At 37.5% G+C, this 5,953-nt stretch overlaps 1 long non-coding RNA gene across 1 annotated transcript; it reads right to left on the minus strand.

The window, feature by feature from the left end:
- Positions 1 to 3,846: 3,846 nt before the first annotated feature.
- On the minus strand, positions 3,847 to 5,742 carry LOC135746792 (uncharacterized). Its single transcript, XR_010531623.2, has 2 exons — positions 5,072 to 5,742; positions 3,847 to 4,605 (listed from the first exon to the last, which is right to left on the minus strand). It is a non-coding gene; the product is annotated as an uncharacterized lncRNA (long non-coding RNA).
- Positions 5,743 to 5,953: the final 211 nt, after the last annotated feature.

The raw sequence follows: 5,953 nt of genomic DNA on the forward strand, positions 1-5,953 counted from the left end.
AATGCTTCCAATGGTTTACTCACGGTCACGGACAGCTCTTTGTCTGCGTCCCTTCGTACTCCGAACAGCACACTACATATAATAACAATAGTTTCTGAGGTCGTCAGCCTCTCCGTCCTCTGCCCAGTGGAAGAAACTAGATGATGCGGGGCTTCGTCTACAAGACACACAGCAACCCACAGCAAATACACAGCACCACTCCAAACGTGAAAAGATTTATTACACAGTCTCACTCACCACACTATAAGTGCACCACAACAAGGGAAGCGCCCGGTGTCCTCCACTGCGCTTGGGCTAAGGTAAGGCGATGGGAAATACGACCACAATAAGTCTCGTAGCGGTGGCTGGTTGAACTTGTACTGCTAACGGCTCGCCCACCACACTCTTGTAGGGGTAGGGCCGCCCTCCTTCTCCTGGAGGTTCCCAAGGGTTACACAAGTTAATCTTTGCAAGTTACTCCACACAAAAAGGATATACTCACGGCGGATAGCCTTTGTTTACGTTGTACCAGAAGGCCAAATTTTCTTCCTGCTTTACTCCTTCAGTATTGGTTAGAACAAAGTTCCTTTCTACCCATAGGGTTTTCCTGTCACTCCAGCAGGTCCACAATAAAGATTTACAACGAGAGAGAGGGAGAGAGAGAAACACAAACAGCCACCACGTCCAACAATGAGCACAGCTCCGCTTCTCAGCACACACTACACACCCTAACTGTGTTCTAACTGTGCTTTATATACTCCTCTCTGTCCTTTAATCATCCAATTGCCCGGCGATCTCTTCAACTAGGCACAGCTGTGCCCAATCGGCTGATTACAGCCTCCGTGAATCGGCCGGATGTCCGGTGTTCCTGTTTTCCGGTCTGGACGGAAACATCCGGGCGGAACCAAAACTTCCTCAACTTTTGGTTCCGCCCTGAAAGATCGTCACCCCGTGACACTTACAGACAAATGCGTGGTACTTACTTTTGAGTATCTACATGGTAATTAAAGGGTATCATTGCTCTACTTACAAGTGGTACATAATTGGTAGTATTATGTAACTCTAGGTAAGTACTAGGTAATACCAGATACATACTTATAATGTATGTATATTGTAACTAACAAGAAACACTGCTGTACTTAAAAATTAATGTACAATTTAAGCATTTACTTACAGGCAACTGTGGGTTAATGACAGATACTTATAGTGTACCTATATGATAACTAATAATAAACACTTCTGTACTTGTAATTGGAAGTACATGGTAGGTGTATAGTATATACCGGCCAGTGTACGTTAATGACCAGCACATATAGTGTATGTATACTGTAACTAGCGAGAAACACTACTGTACTTATAAATTGTACATACTGTACGTGGTACGTATATGATAACTAATAACAAACAATACTGATGTGGTATTTTTCTAATCCGTATCTTTGTCCTTTATTGTTCCCTTTAAACCCAAGCATTCAATACGGTACGCATTAACTACTGGGTACATTCAAAATGTCCATAGTAACTGCATGGAAACAGGACTGTAAAATATAGTGTTGCATTTTACAGAGTTATTACATAGGACCCAAGATAAAGCATACTATACATATGCCACTATGAGGCAACCCCAACCACTGAATACCGTACATATTAACTACTGAGTACATTCACTAGCACGTCCATAGTAACTGCATCGAAACAGGACTGTAAAATAAAGATGTTATTACCTAGAACCTACAATCTAAGATATAGCATATTAAACATATGCCACTGTGAGTTATATTAACTAGTCAGACTATAAAATAAGATGCATTGTTGGGTTTAAAGGTATAATAAAAAATACAAAGAGTACGAAATGGCACATCGGTAATGTTTGTTTTTAGTTATCTTATACGTACACTATAAGTATCTGACATTACTTACACAGGCTTGTAAGTACTATACACTTACCATGTACATACAATTTGTAAGTACAGTGGTGTTTGTTATTAGTTATCATATAGGTACACTATAAGTACCTGTCATTAATCACACTTGCTGTAAGTACTAAATACTCACATTGTACATTCATTGTAAGTACAGCAGTGTTTCTTGTTAGTTACAGTAAACACTATAAGTATGTATCTGGTATTACCCAGTAATTGCCTAGAGTTACATAATAACTACCAAGTATGTACCACTGGTAAGTACAGTAATGATACCAATCAATTACCATGTAGATACGCAAATGTAAGTACCACACATTTGTATGTAAGTACAACATATTTACCATATATGTACAAGGTAAGTACACGTACTGTAAAATAAAGTGCTACCAAAACGTGTATTTAATTTGTAAGTACTTCATAATATTTAATACATTTAATTAATAAATAAACATTTAATATACTTAATAAACTTTTTGAATTTGGCCCAAACCCAATGAGAACACAGATGATCTACTTTTTTGGACTGTTATATATAAAGTATATATGGATATATGGATATATATATGAAGTAAGTAAAAAATTAACAGTGTGTTTCACTCTTTGGTGATATTTAAAAATTGTAAGCTTTAATTATACAAATTTCGTAACACAATAGCCTTTTTCAAACAGTAATTGTAGTAAAAAACATGAATTTACCAGAATGACTTGATTTTACCAGTAAATAAAAAAATGCTTTTCACACAAGCCCACCGTACTTTTCCAGTAAGATTCGCACATCAATACCAAAATATTGGTAAACTATGTCAGAGAGCGGAAGTTTCCCCTGATCGCCGTGCTGCAAACAATGGTGGGTTATGACTTTATATCCATATTTTTATTGTTTCTAATTCTGTAGCAAATGCTGACAGTCGTGCACGGTTACTCTTGTCCAAGCAAAGAGTCGCAAGGGAAACATCTCAACCAGTGTCTAAAAGATTAAACCGTAATGTCTGAACATAAAGCTTCAGAGAGAGTATGCAAACGACTTGGGCAATTCTGCAAATATAGTAAACTGTTTAAAATAACTATGGTGAACAGATTTGGATGATTTACAACTTTATGTGTGTTCGACTTCAAGCAGCATGTGGAGAGAAACTTCAGTAAACAGCACAGGGAGGTAAATGCGTCATCTGTATCAGAACATAATGATTTGCCCGAAGCTGTCAGCGGTTTCTGACGTCGTCCATTCTCATACCGGGAATCCTATTCACCTTATTCCGCCACGCCCCTTTTTAATTCTTCGCTCTTCCGCATTTTGTCAACCGACTTCCGCTGCTAATATGGCACAGTGCATTCGGTGGTTAGTTTGGTGGTTAGAAGATTGTTTGTAGTTCACTACAACTTTAGTGAAATGACAAATATCGCTACTGCTATAAATGTTTTAAATTAAGAGCACGGTTAAAACTTAATACGACGATTGGATAGTCTTATATTGTCCCATCAATCGTCTCGTGGTTAGACGATATGAAGCAGCCGCGGCAAGTAACCTATTGGACATATTTAATTACCTCGTCCTGTCAGGAGTTGATGGAGCAGCATTGAAAATTATTAAAAGTATGTCTACCAATATTTACACAGTGATTTCGTCTTTTTTATAGCAAATGTGCACCTTAGCCAGTCCAATAACTATTTCGTTTTTATGTGGTACCATGATAGAATTCATTTGCAAACTTGCCAACACTTATTCCTTCAAATCATGAGACTTAAATCCTTTTAAGTGGAATCTACAAAGCTCATATATGGTTTAAGAAATTCCTTACAGATAATAACTGATCACACTGTAAAGGTTTATATAACTGCATGGCAGGTTACATCTGATCACATAGTAAATGTTTAATATAACTGCATGACAGGTAACAGCTGATCACATTGTAAAGATTTAATATAAATGCACAACATCTGATCACATTGTAAAGGTTTAATATAAATGCACAACATCTGATCACATTGTAAAGGTTTAATATAAACGCACAACATCTGATCACACTGTAAATGTTTAATATCACTGCATGACATCTGATCACATATGAAGGTTTAATGTAACTTTACAACAGGTAAAGCAAGACCACCCTGCAATAAATTAAGACACAGCTTTATCGGATTCATCAGGAGCTGATCCCAAGTGTTTATCTGGAAGCTGTTGGTGTATGTACTGGTAAAGTGCTTGGCGACTGTGTAATGGATGCAATATCAACCCTGTGTAAAGCTGAACCAAAGATGGTTGTTTCTTAGCAGAGATATGTACATTTGTGCCAGCTCAACACATTGAAGCGGTTTCTCGGACAGGGTTTACAGGACTAGGCCTTAATTATATTAGGACATTTTAGTTTTTACAAACAAATCCTACAAAAAAACAAGACTGGTGCGCATCTTGTGACAAAACAATGGCACTCATATATGTTGAGGTATGTCAGTAAAAGGTGTTTTTAAATTATTGTAGCTCAAATATGCATTTTAGCCTGGGACCAGGATAAGCCCTGTCCGGGAAACCGCACCATTGTTTTCCCATATCAGATGTAGGTTGCTTCAGGTTGAGTTGTGATTTTGTAGTTGTGGTCAGAGACGGATAGATGCTCCCATTGTGTTTCTGCATCACAGTTTAGGAACATGTTGATTGTATCATCCTCACAGTTGTCCACTGCATCACTAAACATCAATGCATCTGTAAAAACAATATAACCATAAACATTTTTATGTTAGTATTTAAAATAAACTTGCATCATGAGAATTAATATCTATAAATGGCACCCATACTTAAACAGAACAGTGTGTAAGAGAGAGATGCATTAAAAAGAGACAGAAACATTATACACACAACCTTTAACTTCAGTGTTAAATAATACGTTGTTTAATAGGTCATTATCAATATCTGAATGAGAAATGAACTGACATTCTAGCATCTGAAATCTCAGTAACTTGTAGGAATCACATGGGCTACTGTAAGAATGCAATGTACTATAATATACTGTTGTACTATCGTAAATATAAAAATATAGGTGGACAATTAAAACCATTCAAATAGTTGCATTTTATAAACTAACGTTACTGATCTTAAGTGTATTTGTAGAACGGACATCACAAATCTAACTTTAGGCGAACGAGCACAAAGTTAGCTAAGATAAGCTTACCTGAAACTGGCCACCTTTTCAACACCAGGCGTGGTTTAAAGTTACCGGAACATCGTAGTCGAACCATTACTTGGGATAAGGGTGTTCCTCAGTTGGCTTAAAATTGGTAAGAAAGAAACATAAAGGCGCTCGAGTGAGCTTTTTAAGCTTAACACGTCGCCTTCAGTCACTGCCTCAGCTGCTCATCGTCTATGCGGCCGGAAGAACGTTGACAAAATGAGCGCAATGGCGCCGCCCTTGTTGTCGTGAAAAATAAGGTGAATAGACCCTTTTACTGTTTGTACACAATGATGACGTGGCAGCGTATGCGCGCGGATTTAGGCAACGGAAGTATCGTAAGAATCAACAGTGAAGCAACACAAACAGTAAGTTATTTTTAAAAAATTGACTTTATCAACATTTTCAACACAGCTACCAGATCCGTGTACTATAGTGGAGTGGATAAAAGACGTTAGCAGATGGCCAAAAATAAAGTTGCCAGATACATATATACGTATATTAGTATATTATATTAGTGCAACCAAACGCAACAACGGGACATTTTGATGTTGAGAAACCGTTTTAATAAACTTTCTGAGTTGCTACCACGTTAGAACCAATGGGGAATAACACCACTTCCGTTGCCCAAATGCGCGCGCAGGCTATTTGATCACGTGAGCTGTAAAAGGGTCTATTCTCTGTTCACAGATAGCATCATACCAGTAAATTTCTAGTAGTCTTACAACTTCCCAAACTGATAAATTGGCAGGACGGGTTAATTTTAAAAAGTCCTGTTTACACATGATCTATGAACTGCAATCTACCAGTATAGACTGAATGTGTGAAAGGGACTTAATAACCAAGCGATAAATCATTAATAACTTTTAATAAACCATTGTCAGT

This window comes from Paramisgurnus dabryanus, chromosome 4 (assembly GCF_030506205.2).
Source record: "Paramisgurnus dabryanus chromosome 4, PD_genome_1.1, whole genome shotgun sequence".
NCBI lineage: Eukaryota > Metazoa > Chordata > Actinopteri > Cypriniformes > Cobitidae > Paramisgurnus > Paramisgurnus dabryanus.